Source organism: Diceros bicornis, chromosome 12, assembly GCF_020826845.1.
Source record: "Diceros bicornis minor isolate mBicDic1 chromosome 12, mDicBic1.mat.cur, whole genome shotgun sequence".
Classification (NCBI taxonomy): Eukaryota; Metazoa; Chordata; class Mammalia; order Perissodactyla; family Rhinocerotidae; genus Diceros; species Diceros bicornis.
Genome location: NC_080751.1, coordinates 17,767,108 through 17,783,871, shown reverse-complemented (window position 1 = coordinate 17,783,871; position 16,764 = coordinate 17,767,108). Strand labels below are relative to the sequence as shown.

The 16,764-nt window shown below is 44.6% G+C and overlaps 1 protein-coding gene across 3 annotated transcripts in view; it reads right to left on the bottom strand.

The window, feature by feature from the left end:
* The window catches only part of ADD2 (adducin 2), a 104,465-nt gene extending 91,672 nt beyond the window's left edge, over positions 1-12,793 (bottom strand). The window contains exons 1-2 of one of the 3 annotated variants that reach the window (XM_058550998.1): positions 12,426-12,793; positions 5,411-5,502 (exon numbers count right to left, since the gene is read on the bottom strand). The gene's annotated coding sequence lies outside the window, so the exon portion shown is untranslated. Of the gene's footprint in view, positions 1-5,410; positions 5,503-11,935; positions 11,965-12,425 lie in introns of those variants that run through there. The other 2 variants (XM_058550997.1, XM_058550999.1) reach the window with 2 other exon arrangements.
* Between the last annotated feature and the right edge of the window lie 3,971 nt (positions 12,794-16,764).

Sequence of the window (16,764 nt, the reverse complement as noted above, 5' to 3'; positions counted from 1 at the left end):
CCCCCAAACTCCACTCTTCACATCCCGCCTTATATAGCTTAAATTAACTGGTCCACCTGGGTAACACACAGCCTTGCAAACACCTCTAACTCATCTGTCCCTCTGTCCTCCATCGTCCTCACCTCGAAGAGCCCCACCTTTGGTTAAACACTACATGAACTTGCTCCCGGCGTGCATCTGAACAGTTGACCCTTGCACACAACTGTGAGGACTGAACTCATTTCAAAATTCCCTCCACACCTTTCAAATGATTTCTTAACATTGCCAGGCATCCTGCCCTTCATTGGTGTAGACTCTTCAAGAGGATTGTTTTCCACCTTCTCATCTCTCCTCAAATCCCACACCCTCTTCACTCCCTCTCAGCCAGTGATATTGTCTCAAATAGCGTAGAAATGTCTGCAATCAGCCAGCACTACCTCATCCTCCGACCCAGTCCCACTAACCCACCTGAGTCAGCTCAATGTCACCTCCCCAGAGAGGTCTTCCTCAGCCACTCTGGCTATAGCAGCCTCCTCTGATCACTCTCTGTCTTATACCTGAATTTATCTTCTGCATAACAAGTATCAGTGCCTGGCACGAGTCATTTGTTTGTTCGCATGTTTAGCATCTTTCTCTCCTTACTAGAGTGTGACCGCCTGGTTCACAGCAGCATCCCCAGCACCTGGGACAGTAGCTGCACATAGAGAGTATTCAGTACACTCTTGTCGACTGACTGATTGATATTCACAGTCAAACCACACAAACTTACCTACCACTGCAATAAATCACTCATTGTTGCTAGTGTACCTCAATCACATTTAAAAATTTTTATTGTGATAAAACACATGTTAACATAAAATTTACCATCTTACTCATTTTTAAGAATACAGTTCAGTGGTATTAAAGACATTCACAATGTTGTGCAACCATCACCATCATCCATCTCCATAACTCTTTTCATCTTGTAAAACTGAAACTCTATACCCATTAAATAATAACCAACCATTCCCCCAACCCAGCCCCTGGCAACCACCAGTCTACTTTCTGTCTCTATGATTTTGACTACACTAAATACCTCATACAAGTGGAATCATACAGTATTTGTCTTTCTGTGACTGGCTTATTTCATTTAGTGTATGTCCTTGAGATTCATTCATATATGTCAGAATTTCCTTCCTTTTTAAGGCTGAATATTATTCCATTGTGTATATATACCACATTTTCCTTATCCATTCATCCGTTGGTAGCCACTTGAGTTGCCTCCATGTTTTAGCTATTCTGAATAATGCTGTTATGAATACGGGTGTACAAATATCTCATCGAGTCCCTAGGTCAATGAAATTTAAATCAATTTTCTTGAACATCTTTTATGTAACCCTCTCTTCCCCTTCCCCCAAAAATTAACAGTAGGGGTTATCTGGGCCAAACATTTATTTTAAAGAGATATTTACTGAACTAAATTTGGAGTAAGCAAATTAAAAAAATGAAATCAATATTACAGCTGTCTTCCTCCTTCCCTCCCTCCCTCCCTCATAATACAAACCACAAAATCCTCCGGAGAAGAGCACAGAAGCAGCCCGTGCAGGAGGGAAGGATCAGACACCCCAGCTCCTGACTTCACCCCCCTGACATCACCTTCCTCTTAGGCAACTCTCCCCCACCCCCCCAACCTGGTCGCCCCTTATGCTTCTGCTCTTCCTTTGAGACTAAGGAAACATCCTTCTCCTGTTTGCCTTAGAATAGCAGAGCCTGGCTGACATTTAAAAGACAAGAAACAACCAAAGAAGAGATACTGTGGCATTCAAGCTCATGAAAAGATTCTCGGAGTCACTTATCATTAGGGAAATGCAAATTAAAACCACAATGAGATACTACCCCACACCTATCAGGATGGCTATAATAATTTAAAAAAAACAAGTACAGAGCAACTAGAACTCGCATACATTGTGGGTGGGAATCCACAATGGTACTGTCATTTGGGAAACAGTTTGGCAGTTTCTCATAAAGTTAAGCATACAGTTACCCTACCACACTGCAATCCCACTCCTCAGTATTTACCCAAGAGAACTGAAATCTTGTGTTCACACAAAAACCTGTATGCCAATATATACAGTGTCTTTATTCATAATCATCAAAAACTGGAAACAACCCAAATGTCCTTTAATGGGTGAATAGCTAAACAAACTGGTACAGCCATCCAAAGGAATATTACTCAGCAATCAAAAGAAATGGACTATTAATATTTGTAATGCCACAGATAAATCTCAAAAACATTATGCAAAGGGAAAGAAGTCAGACACAAAAGGCTACACTGTATGATCCCATTTATATGACATTCTGGAAAAAGCAAAACTAAAAACAGATGGGCAGTTGCCAGGGGCTGTGGGTGGATGGAGGAGATCCACTATAAAGGGGCATGAAGGAAATTTTTTCTATCTTGATTGTGGTGGTGGTTATGTGACTGTATATATTTGTCAAAATTCATAGAACTACACATTTAAGAAAGGTAAATTTTACTATATGTATATTATATCTCAATAAGCTTGACTCAAAAAATAAGTAAATAAACTAAAAAGTGACCTTCTAGACCCACACCAGAGTCTCCGTGCAGAGGACCCAGGCTCCAGCTGTGGCCACCACATTGTTTTTAAACAAGAAAAGTAAAGTTAATTAAGCCTGTTTTTTTTTAAATGATCTCTTGTATAATACCAGGGGAACACAATAATAAATAACACCAACAATACAAACAGCATCAGAATAAATCACCTTTAAAGAACCGGTTTCTGATCCTACAGCATTCTAACCTTGAAAGAACCCACATATGATGCAGTTCCTTGCCTGGTACTCCTAGGCTCATTTCAAGGTGCCATCTGGGAGCTGGGCAGTCATCCCTCTCAGCACCCCCTCGAATAGGGCACAGAGGACCTCACTCTAAATCCACAACCACCTGGGCCCTCTGATTGGCAGAATCAAAATGACTGACACCTTGAAAGGCAGAGCCCACCCTTGCTGCCTTGTCCAAGAGCCTCAGCCACACCACCTTACAAGAGCAGCAGCAAAAATGTCACTAAACAGCGATGATGGACCATGGGAATTACAAAGCGGGAATGGAGACCTTCTTTCTCAAAATCTGCCTAACTTTGAAAGAATCTTTCAGCAGGTAAAAGGTAATGGAGAACCTCAAATAGAAGAGACACTGAGATAGTCACAGATCAGCGTGTGGACTTGCTCTGCAAATAGAAGCCTCACTTTCTTGGCCCTGCTCCTCATTTCCCGGCAAACTTGCTCTTTCTGGGCTTGCAGCCACCTGGCTGGCTGTAAAATCCTGATGAACCCAATTCACAGCAATAAAAACAAGGCTCCTTTGCATAATTAAAGCTATAGACCTGCTTTATAACATTGTCAACTTAATTAAGTACTGTATTGCTTCCTGGGTGTCCCAGTTGCAAAATCTATGGATATTTATCCCGTTGTTATAAATCAACTTAATAGATTTGTCCTTTAACAATAGTCTCTAGTTATTTTCATTTTGGGTTTGAAGTTGACTAATGTTTAACATCATGGTTAAGATGAAAGGCTCCAATTTTAATGAAACAGCAAACAGTACAAAACAGTAGACATTTTTTAATTACGGAAAAATTTGAAAATATACAAAATTAGAGCGCATACTATAATGAACCCCAAAGCAAAAGAAGCCTCAGCCTAGATTTCAGGCAGAGAATGCTGGAGCCAAGGAGGCAGAAGATCAGCCTGGCAGAGCCCTAGAGACGTCCCAGACTCTGAAATGGCAGGTATTATGGAGGGCAGGAAATAGAGAGACTGAACACAGGGGCACAAACTGCAGGTCTCTATTTGAAGCAGTGGACCCGGCCCACTCCTGCCCGTCTCCTGCCCCCACATACAGTGGTTCACAGCCAGACACTCAGCTGTAGTTACCCCCGTATCTCAAAATAGTATGCATATCCTGCTGTTTCTGAATTTATCAACTTCCATCACTGGATGGGTCTTCTTAGAGAATCCACACGCCCTGCAGGGGGTGAACTAGAGCAGCTATGATGGTGCTGGTTCTCCAGATAACAGAATCCATTTGAACCTCACCCTGGGAGCATTTTCCACTTAGTGCCTCAAGGGTTGAGATATTGGAGCTCCTGAGAAGGACAGGAAACCCTAGCATGTTACTTATTGTGCAGTGAACAACATCAGCTCTGTCAGATAATGAACACTAAGAGTTTCCTGCTTTTAGAATTACGTTATAGACAAATCATAGAAACCAACTATGGCTATGGAAGAGAATGAATATTTCATCAACTTCGATAATGCAAAAGTAAATGTGCAGCTAGAGGGAAGGAGGAAGCAGGCAAGGAGAGGGGGTGGCGATAGCCTTATCTTACAGAGTCAAGTGACCCAATCAACAGTCCATGGAATGAGAAATCCAGTTTTAATAAACTCATTGTCTGGAGTGGCAGGGATGACTACAAGAAAGGTGGTGAGGAGATGTAAGCATGGTGTAAATAAGCTATATCCTTGATTATCATGGCAGAAAGTCACTAGATGGTAATTGAAGTTGATAAATTCAGAAACAGCAGCATAGGCATATTATTTAGAGTTACGGAGGTAACTATAGCAGAACGGAAAACACAGCCAAAAGTGGTTTGCCTGTGGACAAAGGACGGAGAGGGCAGGAATTGTTGCTATTTCTTAGAAGCCCTTCAGTCCTATGTGATTTATTAACTATGCACTTGCATTGCCTTAAAAACAATAAAAATTGGGGGACAGGAGAAGAAGAAAGAAAAATAACGGTGTATTTTATGAAATAAAAGTCTCACGCACAGTATGGTAGGAACAAGCTTGGAATGGGTTAAGCTGGATACTGCATAACTATGGTAACAGATGTAGCTAATTTAGGACACAAATGAGGGTGTTGGAAGGATCTAAGAGAAATGTGGTGCTAAGAGGGAAGGAGAATAAATTCTAAATAAGGAAATGCTAGGATAATCAGCAAGGATGCTCTGCCTTCTGACACGAGTAAATGAGGAAAGAACTGAACCCGCCCTCACTTTTAAAGTGTCTTTTCACCCTAGATTTTTAAAAAGTAAAAGCCAAGAGATTCTTATATGGGCTCCATGCAGAGTAAAGAAAGCAAGCATGATGAAATTTATACTCAAAAAAATAATATGGGTGGAAAATCATGTCCGTTGTTAAATGAAATTGTGTCTTCATAAAGTCTCCATGCATTTCAAAGTTGAATAACTTCATTTATTCTTCGAGAAAAACAATTTATAAATGACATTCAAAAGCACATGTATTGGCTTTCTCTTCAATAAAATGGTTCACAATTGAACATATGCAGTTAACTACCCCTTTCAAAATTCCACAGAAAATTACCACAGGAATATAAAAATAGGAACAAATCTGCATCACTTCTGGTTACCAGGAAGGCTGCCATCCACGCGGCAGAATCTGTGAGGAATTGACATCTTTGCAACATCGATTCTTCCCATCCAGGAACATGACATTCAATTTCTGGAATAAATATTAGTCGTTCATATTTTCTGTGAAAATTGTCCATTTCATCAAGATTTTCACATATGTTAGGCTACAATAATGCACAGTGTTCTTATGATTTCAAATTTCTTCTCCCTTTTGTTCCATACATCATTTCCAGTATTGTGAAAAAAAATTTTTATCCTAATTAGGTTTGTTAGAAGTTTATCTATTTGGCTTGCTTTCTAAAATGACCAACGTGCCAGACAAAAAGTGGGGGGAGGGCATATAAGGTGGAGGAAAGAGCCTGTGAAAGTGTGGAAGCTGTAGGGGCAGGGTGCAGGGGGGCACGTCCAGAAAGATGGTGGTTCAGCCTACCCAAGGGGTAGAAAGTAAAGGGAGATGTCAAGCAGTAGAGACAGGTAGGAGTTTGGGCTTTATCCTGAAGGTAGAGGAATGACAAGATTTGATTTTTGTTTTGGAAAGATCACTGTGGATGATTGGAGGGAGGCTGGGCTCGATGCAGGGAAGAGGACTCTGGAATAATCCAGAGTTCTAGCCAGGAGCAGAGTGGCTGTAGAAACAGATACCCAAGCAAACTAGCCCAGGCAGATGGAGGGCAACCACATCAACATAGGGATCAAAGTCTACCTGGGCCTCATGGAAGCTACCAGAACTGGAATCACTGTGGCCATCTCAAGAGAGCAAGCAGCTTCTTCTCTAAATTGGCGACGGGAGTAGCGGGACGACCCATTGTTTCCCTCATGTCTGTTTTTGGTTGGGTTTTTTTTTTTTTTTTTTTTGGTCTCTTCGCCCAGACCCCCTCTCCGATTTGGTCTAATATGCCCACCAGCCCTGAGATTCCAAGTCCTCACAGGTCCATGACTGGTCCAATCCGCCGTCTGTATGTGTGTGGGGATGGGATAGAGGGTGTCAAATGGTCCTTAGAGCTGCCACTCATAGAAACCAGAGGGATTTGCTACTTGGCTTGGTAAGTTTTTTCCAGCCACCTGAAGGCTGGGCCAGGGAAGACCATTCCAGATATCATATGGAGCACTGAAATTTGTTTTCTGGCAACCACATCCTAAACTCCCTGACCATCAGGTCCTGCTTGGGTTGCTTGTGGGGTGAGGTCCTGTGTCAGATCAAATACATTAGGAATATTTACTGCTGGACCAAGTGGCAATTATTTATATACTTATATGTATGTTTATTTTTAGCTGCAACTGTTGGGGTGATCAGAACTGACCTGGTTTGAAGCTGTCTGTGTTAAAGTCTCACTTTACTGGGGGGTCCCTCAGCACATGTCAAGACTGGCGGTCCAATCACTCAAGGTAGAAGGTGCTGGTAGAGTTCCTAGAGCCCTTTGATTTATACCCTACCCTCCCCCAACCATGCCACAGCCCATCCAGGCCTGGTGCATTGAGCCCAAAGATTATTCAAGGACTCAACTGGGAGAACACCCCTGCTTCTTCCCAGGAGGGCCCCTTGTTGAATCATGAGCTGGCTGGGTTGGCACCACGGTACCATATCTTCTAGAGAGTCCTTAAAGAATTTGGGCCTGGGGCCGGCCCCGTGGCTTAGTGGTTAAGTGCGCGTGCTCCGCTACTGGCGGCCCAGGTTCTGATCCCCGCGCGCACAGACGCACCGCTTCTCCGGCCATGCTGAGGCCGCGTCCCACGTACAGCAACTAGAAGGATGTGCAGCTACGACATACAACTATCTACTGGGGCTTTGGGGTAAAAAAGGAGGAGGATTGGCAATGGATGTTCGCTCAGAGCTGGTCTTCCTCAGCAAAAAGAGGAGGATTAGCATGGATGTTAGCTCAGGGCTGATCTTCCTCACAAAAAAATAAAATAAAATAAAAAGAATTTGGGCCTATTGTTTGTTCTCTAAAACTAAAATTAATCTGTCTTTCTTTGCCTGGCACGGTCCTGGTTTTAGCACTGAAAGTCCCCCATCCCAGGAAACCCACCAATCCTGGGCAACCAGAGCCCTGAGAAACACAGCATCAAATAGAACTGAGTGTGCATGTCTGTCTGATATGTCTATATAATATATATATATAGATCATTATGCATATATATATAAATGCATATGTCTCTGATATGTATATATCAAAAGGGAAGCTATCAAAAATATGATTATAGTGGGAAACTCACAATCTTGTTAAGACTTGTAATCTTTGACAGATCAGTTAGGTACAAAGAAAATTTAAAATTACATTTGAGCAATATAATCAACAAACTTGCTTTAATCCATACAATCGAACATTGTGCTCCACAGAGAATAGACTTTCTTTTCACCTCATTCAACAACACTGGCAAACCTTCCACATGGAGCTTATCTTGGAAGACAGGCCAGGATGGATCTTTGCTGGAAGCTGGCCATTCCACAGGTGCTCTCTGAGTCTAGGGGATTTTGCTGCTATTGTTGAAGACAGAGGCAGCTTTTGGTATTACTGCCTTAAAATTCTTTTAGGCTAAAACTATAGCAGTCAAGGTATACGGAGTCAAATATTGAGGCTGCAGTCTCTCTTCTAGAGATTGAAAATTCTATTCCAAGACTCTTGGGTGCGTCCTTGTACAAAATGGTTAAATTCTATAGAAATCCCTTTTGAAGGAAAAAAATTTCTCATGGATCCAGGGTTGACCTAAGTTGCTTTTATTAAAATGTAACTTAAATATGTACACTCATAAAGACCAGTTTTAAACACTTAATACTTTATAGCTTTTATATAACTTAAATGCTAAAACAAATGTGCAAATAACTACAACTATTAAACTTTAAAATCTCAAATTAATAAAATTAATTCACTGCAACAGATGTTGTTTTGCTGAAACTAAAACACTACTTTGGGTTTAGCAATAGAAAGATGTAGCCTCAGGTCTAGTTACTACATGTTATCATTATCTGAATTTTGACTTCAACAATACTAACGCAGACAACGCATAAAGCATGTTGTGCAAAACAATACTAATAACCTCAAAAATGCATTTGCTACTTGAAGATAATTAGATATCATAATTTAAAATTCTACTATCAAACCATCCTGGAAAGCATACATAAATGAGGTGCCATTTCATACTAATAAAAATAGTAATAATCGCTAACACTTATTGAACCTTACCATATGCTCCAAGTCTTTGCCACGTAATACCACTAATCCTCACAATATCATTATGAAATCAATGCCACATGTTTCTCCACATATTATCATAAGAAGAAACTGAGAAACAGAGAGGTTGAGTAACTTGCCCCCAGTCTCACAGCTAGTAAGTAGAAAAATGGTTTTGAAGTCAGGCAGTCTGGCTCCACTTAACCATTACACCAAATTACCTGTCTCACTGCTTTGGACATAAGGTACTTATTGGGGGGTTGCTAAATCTGCCTTAAATGGAGATCTAATCCAATTATTGCTGAAACCAGCAACGGCAACTTTTTTTTTTTTTATAATTTTTTTTTATTTATTTTTTTCCCCCATAGCCCCAGTAGATAGTTGTACGTAATAGTTGCACATTCTTCTAGTTGCTGTATGTGGGACGCGGCCTCAGCATGGCCGGAGAAGCGGTGCGTTGGTGCGCGCCCGGGATCCGAACCCGGGCCGCCAGCATCGGAGCACACGCACTTAACCGCTAAGCCACGGGGCCGGCCCAACAACGGCAACTTTTTCACTGCACTTTTACTACAATACCTGCTGCTACTCAATTGCCGTAACTTTGTCCATGTGAAGGTGGAACTGACATGCGTTTCACTCCATGCCAACAGAGCAGTGTCACCCCAGGAGCCGTTCTTTTGAGTTTGGCAAGCCTGAGCCCTGTGTGGACTCACCTATCTCTCCACATGCCTCTGTTTAAACTCCCTCTCTCTCATCTGTGCTGTGACCGGAGCCTCCAGGCCTGCCTCCGCTCACCCGGGACAACACAGGGGCAAACACAGGCCCTAGCATTGGTTTTGGGGCTGCCATCAAGATGACCCAGAACACATTTTTATTATTCATTATTTAAGATTATCATTGAAATTAAACTAGTAACTTTAGAGAAGACACAGATCCCTCAAAATACATACATCCTGAGGACTCCAGGTCTGAGAGACCTGTGGTGTGACATCATGAGCTCACACTGAGGGACACAATAAGAAAGGGCTGAATGAAACCCACCCTTGTGTCTGACAAGGACATGATTGACGACATCATTCCAAACACTGTATCAGATCTGAAGAAAGTTCATTTCTGCTCTTAGATCAGGAATGGTTGTGCTTCTCTTAAGAAGTCTTTATTTTGTGTTTTCATGTTCTGGACATGTGACGTTTCATGCTTCATGCTTTTCCTGCACAGCTCTTATCACCATTTGTAATTAGACATTCATCTGAGAGCTTTCTGGATGAATGTGGGTTTCCTGCATTTGTCCGTAAGTGCCGTCAGGGCAGAGACCACGTCTGTCTGCTTCACCCCTTGTTCCCAGCATCTCTCACAGAGCCTGCCACATAGTGGGTCCTCATTCAACGGTTGTTGAGTGACCAAGCGAGTGAGTGAGTCAACGAAAAAATAAAACATATGAGACATGGGTTGGTCAGTTGCCCCTTTTTCATGAGCTTCTAGAAAGTTCAGACCTGGATTGTTTCCCCCTCATGGCGGGTGTAGACGGCCTTATGCTCATATTTTTGTATTAGCCTCATTCTTAATACCATTTTATATCTCTACCCTTAGTTTTCTTTTTTCTTTCCCATTTACTTCTAAGTTAGTCTGTCCTGCTATTTTTATGAATCCCTGTAAAATGTCTTAAATCCCTTGTGGAACACGGTAGGTGATAAATATATTTATTAAAGTCTTTTTTATTTATATTTAAAATCTTAACACTAAACTCTCTGCCAACAAACATGTTTGATCACCTGTCAGAATAGCTGAGATTTGCTAATTCCAGCACCAGACTGATATTTAAAGCAAATTCCACCCAAGCCTAGAAATCACTCATGGTGTGTCACTTCAGGCACTGTTGTGTCATCTGTATGTGACAAGCACATTTCTAATAGGGCTAGGCAATCGAGTAGACAAGAAAGAACATAGAGCTTGCTACAAAAATGTTACGGGGGCCGGCCCGGTGGCGCAAGCGGTTAAGTGCGCGCGCTCCGCTGCGGCGGCCCGGGGTTCGCTGGTTCGGATCCCGGGCGCGCACCGACGCACTGCTTGGTAAGCCATGCTGTGGCGGCGTCCCATATAAAGTGGAGGAAGATAGGCACAGATGTTAGCCCAGGGCCGTCTTCCTCAGCAAAAAAAGAGGAGGATTGGCGGATGTTAGCTCAGGGCTGATCTCCTCACAAAAAAAAAAAAAAAAAAAAATGTTACGGATTGTGGATCAAAGAATCATTTATCTTTAGTGGTTCTCCCAAATGTATCGACATCAAACTCATAAAGAAAAGTTTGCTTTTACTGTGCCCTATTGGGGGTCAGGGGATGGGAGTGGGGGTGAGTGGGGGGGGGGTCTAAAGTCCTAAAGTCCTTTTTAAAATCTCTAACAAATACTATTCATACGATAATGGGAGGAGTGACTTGCAAGTCTGAAACTTCACAGTTATCTTCTCTGGTCTTACTCTTTTAAGGCACTTTCACTATTTTTCCCCTAAAATGAAACAACATTTTCAAATCCCATTATTGAGGACCCCCCTCACTGCACCACCAGTTCAACAACTCACGTATCTCAACTAGGTCCGCCCACTAGATGTGGAGGGAGTGAAGTCCACCCTCTCCGACGCTCCTGCCAGGACCCCAGACCAACCCCGCCTTTGGGGTTAGTCAGAAAGCACAAAACGTCCATTTAGGAAACTGAGATTTCATTTCTACTATTTATAAGGCTCGTTTGAATCAGTTGAATCTTAGACAACTGCAAGAGGGAGGAAGAGTGGGTGTAAAGACACAGATGGGTAATAATCATGTGTCACTGATAAATGACAATTTCTAAAAGAATTCGATAGGGTGTGGGCTGGGGCTTTTTTTTCCTTCTCTCTCTCTTTTTTTTTTTTCTCTCTCCCCCACCTCCCCGACCCCCGCCTCTTTTTTTTTTTTTTTTTTTTTTTTGGCAGAGGGTGGAGATTAGAGAAGAAAAGGAAGGGGGAGAAAAGGCAAGACAATAGGCTAGCCCCGAGCGCCTGATCAGCATCCTAAAGCAGTCTGCCCCTCCCACCCTTCCCCCCAACACCAGGTAGGCTGTGGTCGCGATTTCAAAACAAGCAGACGCTGGCCCCCGCCTCCTGGACGAGGGAGGCCTCTTTCCGGGCGAAGCAGGGGAGGAGAGACAGAGGATGAGAGGGAAGGGAAGATGGAAGCTAAGAGATGAACAGACTGGCAAGACCCCCTCGGGGACGGTGGCCTTTTTTCCCTCCAAGGTGGTGGAGTCGCATAAAAATCCAAACCCACCGCGGCCCGCTCACGTGCCAGCTCCCCTGCTCCAAACGCGGGCGGCTGCCGACGCCTCACCTGCTCGCCCCGCAGCTGCGGCGGAGCGCGGCGCCACCGGCCACGGCGAGCCCGGGAGGAACGTGCCCAGCCCCGCCGAGCGCGCGCGCACGGCTCCCCCGGAGGGCGGCGGCCCGGCGCGAAGGGAAGGGAGGGGCGGCCCCGGGAGGCGAGGCTTACCACCGGCCCGCCCGGACCGAGAAGAAAGCCCCACCTGTCAGACGTTGCGCTTACGGGGAGTGGGTCCGACCGTCTCCGTACAGAGGCCAGCGCTTGGCAGCCCCGCTTTCCAAAGAACCTCCAAAGGTTTCTCCATCAACAGAAACCTTTAGGCATAAAACCCCCAGCCGCGGGGAAAGGGCTGCATCGCAGACGCACTCACTAACAGACGCTCACCCATCTGGACCAAACAGCTCCCGCACGGAGGAAGGATGCTGTAGGGGTCTCAAATTCCATTAAAATAAACCAAATCAAGGCAAGCCCACAGTGCCCATTCCCAAGACAGGCTTACCTCCTGCACGGCACCTTATCCATCTCTGGTCTTCCACTGTGGATTGTTCGGGTTTTTTGTTTTGTGTTGTTGTTGTTGTTGTTTTCTTTTTTGGATCTGCTTAATAAATGCACCCAGCTAATCTACAGAGCAATGTTTTCTACCCATCCTAACAGCCCCGCACTTGTCGGAGCTGCCTGGAATTCCACCAGCAGTGCAGCTTCTCCGCGTTGGTGGTAATTACAGACAACAGAGGCTGCTACTCCTTGACAAAAGGCTTTCGTTCCCGCTCGTCCCTTACAGCCCTGCCGTCAGAATTAAATCCATTTCCCGCAAGAGGCTGGGAGGAAATGAGAGCTCTCTTGGCGGTGCGCGCTGACAAAAGGACGCTTGGCGGGGCCCACAGCGCCCCCTCTAGCGGGCCGCTGCCCGGCCGCCGCGGGCCCCGGTGCTGCAGTGCCCCGCCCGCAGGGCCCGCCGCCCGCGCTGCCGCAGTCCCGCCGCCCAGGCCCTCGGCCCACGTCCCCTCCGGCACCACCGACTGCCCGCAAGAGCCGAGAGCCCATATGAGGATTTTGTTACTAGGAAGAAAATCTGAAACGTGAGCTCCGTTAGGGGATGTACCGTCCCTGGGATTAAAAAAAGAAAAAAAGTCTTACACTGGGAATATTTTTTGTCTGGAAAGGACATCTTGCCTTTAAAAGATTAACTCTATTAGTATTTTCATAGCAATCGTTTGATCATTTGAATTCCAGCCCAAATTTTCCCTATCCTAATTCTGACTCCATTTTCAACTAGGGCAAAATTTTTGTGGTTGCCCCACCCTCTGGGGCTGCCGGCCCAGGGCCCTCCAATTCTCACTGCTTCCTCCTCTCACCCGATACCCTCCCCAGTCTCCTACCCTAGAGGGAACAGGTGTTTAGTGAGCGGGGAGCTGGATGGAGAACCAGAATACTTGGTTACAGTTTCTGACCTGCTATTAACTAGCTGTGTGACTTTGGTAAAGTCACTTAACCTTTCTGGTTACTTAGTGTGTTACTCTGTAAAATGACAGGGTACCTAGGGCATCTCCCACTTCTGCTTTCTGACAGTGTTTCCCAATACGTGGCGCTCAGAGAGTAGGGATGTCAAATGGTAGCTTGAAACTCTACACCCCAATAATCTCCACCAGCTCCCCAAAGCTCCTTTAAATCAACATTCACTGTGTTTTTTAAAATGCGATTCAGGGCTAGTACAGCTTCCAGAAAAATCTCTAGTCTCTGCTCCCAACCAGATCATGGCCCCTCTCCTCCATCTAGGTTCTGGGGCACCCCAGCCTTTAGACACATCCATAAAAATCACCAGACCCACCACAGTGCTGCTGCAGAATCAGAGTCTCTGGAGGTGGGCCCAGGATCTGTATTTTTAACAAGCATCCCCAGTGATTCCTTTGCGCACTAACGTTTGAGAAATGCCACTCTATGTGAGCTACTCCTGACGTAGAAAAAGAGAAAACACCCACCACACCAAGCCCAGAACAACTGGCGGGTGCTCCATCTCAGAAGCCAGAGGACATTTTGTCTTTCTGGCCTAGCTCCTCCAACTCCTCCCTCCCCACTCACGGCTTCTCATTCCTTCCCATTTCATCTTCAGAATCACTGAGTCCACAAGCCTCTCCCCACTCTCCTGTCAAAACCTGCTAGAAATATGAGCAGCTCAGCCACCAGGACCCGAGGTCTGTCCGTCCAGAGCCAGGACGTGCTGTGTTTGTGGAGACACTTCAGGAGGCCATGCTCTGTTGGTGCCCAGGGTAGATTTCGAGGAGGTCAGGAACGCCTTCTCCTGAGCCCTGAAATCACAGGGATGGCGGACCCTTTTCTGAACGAGAACCCAAAAAGGGAATAGAGAATTTTTGCTTAGTCCAGAAATAGTAGGTTTCATAACTTCTCTTGGTCATCTCCATCACTCAAAAATGTCTCTTCGTGGTGTATTATATAGCTTTCTCAGACTAACAATAGCAAACTTTTGTTGGCTCCTGCCACTGTTCTGAGGGCTTTATGTGCATTTTTATTCATTTAATCCTCACAAGAACTCTGTGAAGGTAGTACTATTATTACCCAATTTTACAGATGAAGAGACTGAGGCCCAGAAAGGTTAGATAACTTGCCCAAGGTTGCACAGCTAGTGGGCGGCTGAGCCAGGATTCAAACTTAAGCACTATGGCTCCAGAGCTTGTGACCCCTAACCTCTACCCTGCACATGGCCTCTAGGAAGGCACAAAAAAATTGTCTTTAAAAAGAACAACTAGTACGAGACACTGATAAAGTTGATAAGGCCGATATACTGCCCTTTTTCCAAAAAAACTGATTCTGCTCTTCTAGCCAACACAGAGTCGGGGGGGGAAGTCCCTCCAGCTTCTCCCAGATGCCATCTGAATATGACATCTGAATGTGACGAGTGCTGGGAAGAGTAGCGCCGTCCTGTGGCTCTAGGAATTGTTCAAATATCAGAAAGGAAACAAGACTTCATTACACTAATTTCCATATTAACGGCCTACATGGAATATAGTTGAAGTTCCTGAAGTTCTCACTCAATTCCAAATTCACTTTGAAATCCAGCAAAAGGAACCATAGCTAGTTAGCTCCACAGGCTGTCATGGGACAGTCACTAGAATTCAGAGTTCCTACTACAGAGAGCGCAAGATGCCTGGCCCCTAACTAGCGATGGGAAAGCATGGGAGACTCCAGGTCATACCCAGAAAGATCATGAAGCCGGGTACCTGGGGGTTACTGTAAATATTCAACAAGATTACCTCTCGACCTTGTTATGAAGTTAATCTTGTCAATTTGCTGTTTTCTTGTTTAACCTGAGGGGTGACTCAAGGGTCACAAGGACTTATGAGCTTATTTTACAGAAGAAAAAGAATGCCTTCAAAGATCAGCAGATAACCAGCCCCAGACACCCACATGGGCTTATCGGGAGTGAAATAAACATGGATTTCCCCTTTGTTTCTATGAAACTCCTCTTGCCAAGCCCCTTAGCTCTATAAACGCCCTGCTTTCTTCTCGTTAAAGAGGCTTTAAGAGAACCCACGCCCCTGCCTTCTCATCTTGCCCAATTCAAATAAAACTTTCTCCATCTCCAAGCACCGATGTCTCAGTGATTCACTTACCTTGCACCAAGCACACGAATTTGAGATTAAGATGTTCGGGATCAATCACATTTTGCTAGTCCTCAATGGCCAGATAGTTTAAAATTAGATTTTCTGACTTATTTGCAATAAAATTATTTCTAATCTCCAAGTCTCTTGACAAAAATATTTTTGGCCATCAATAACACGTAAAGAGAGCAAATGTCAGTATAACAGACACCCAGAGTGTCCCCACCTCCTGGTACTCATGCTGTTGTGTAACCCCCTGCCCTTAGGTGCCAGCAGGACCCGTGACTTGCTCCTAACCAATAGAATACAGCAAAGGGGATGGGGTGTCCCTTCTGTGATTACGATACATAAGATTCTTCATCTAGCTAACTGACTCTCTTGATTGCCTTCTCAGCTTGCATGCTTTGATTAAGCAAGTAGCCATGTTTGGAAGACCTACATGGCAAATAACTGAGGGTGACATCTGGCCAACAGCCAGCTAGAAACTGAGGCCATCAGTCCAAATGTCCTAAAGGAAATGAATTCTGCTAACAACCATGTAATCTTGGAAGCAGATCCTTCCCCAGCCAAGCCTTCAGCTGAGACCCCAGCCCAGAACCACACCTTGATTTGTGCCTTGAGAGAGACCTTGAAGCAGAAGACACAGCTAAGCCATGCCCAGGCGTGACTCCTCACCCACAGAAACCATGAGATAATAAACCTGTTATTTTGTTAAGTTTGTGATAATTTGTTACACAGCAATAGATAGCTAATACAGTGCCTTAGCACTCTCCAGGTCCAGGCATACGTATCAACTGCCTTCCCCAGGGCATGCAGAGGTGCTGGAGAAATTGACACCCCAGGGGATCAGCTCTCAACCAATGACCATCAGGAGTTAGTGGATAAACAGCCTGGCTCCCTCATCCCTAAGTGTTGGGGTGATACCTCTGAGGCATGTGGCACATGATCTCCAGAGTGCCTCAGCAGGACTGAGCCCCGGCCGCCCACAGCCATAACTGCTCAGCCATGCTTCTTTTATAGGCTGGCTTTTCGTCCCTGTATAACTTTCCCACTCCACTATTGGTGTTTCCTTGGCTTGCCTCCCAAGTAAACTACAAATGATGGCCTACTTTTAGGGGAATCAAATTTAAGACAGGAGAGAGGGGGGAAAGATAGTGCTTTCAAAGCAAGACCAATGATAAATTCTAAGGCTAGACCTCGTGAAGACACCATTCTCCCAAC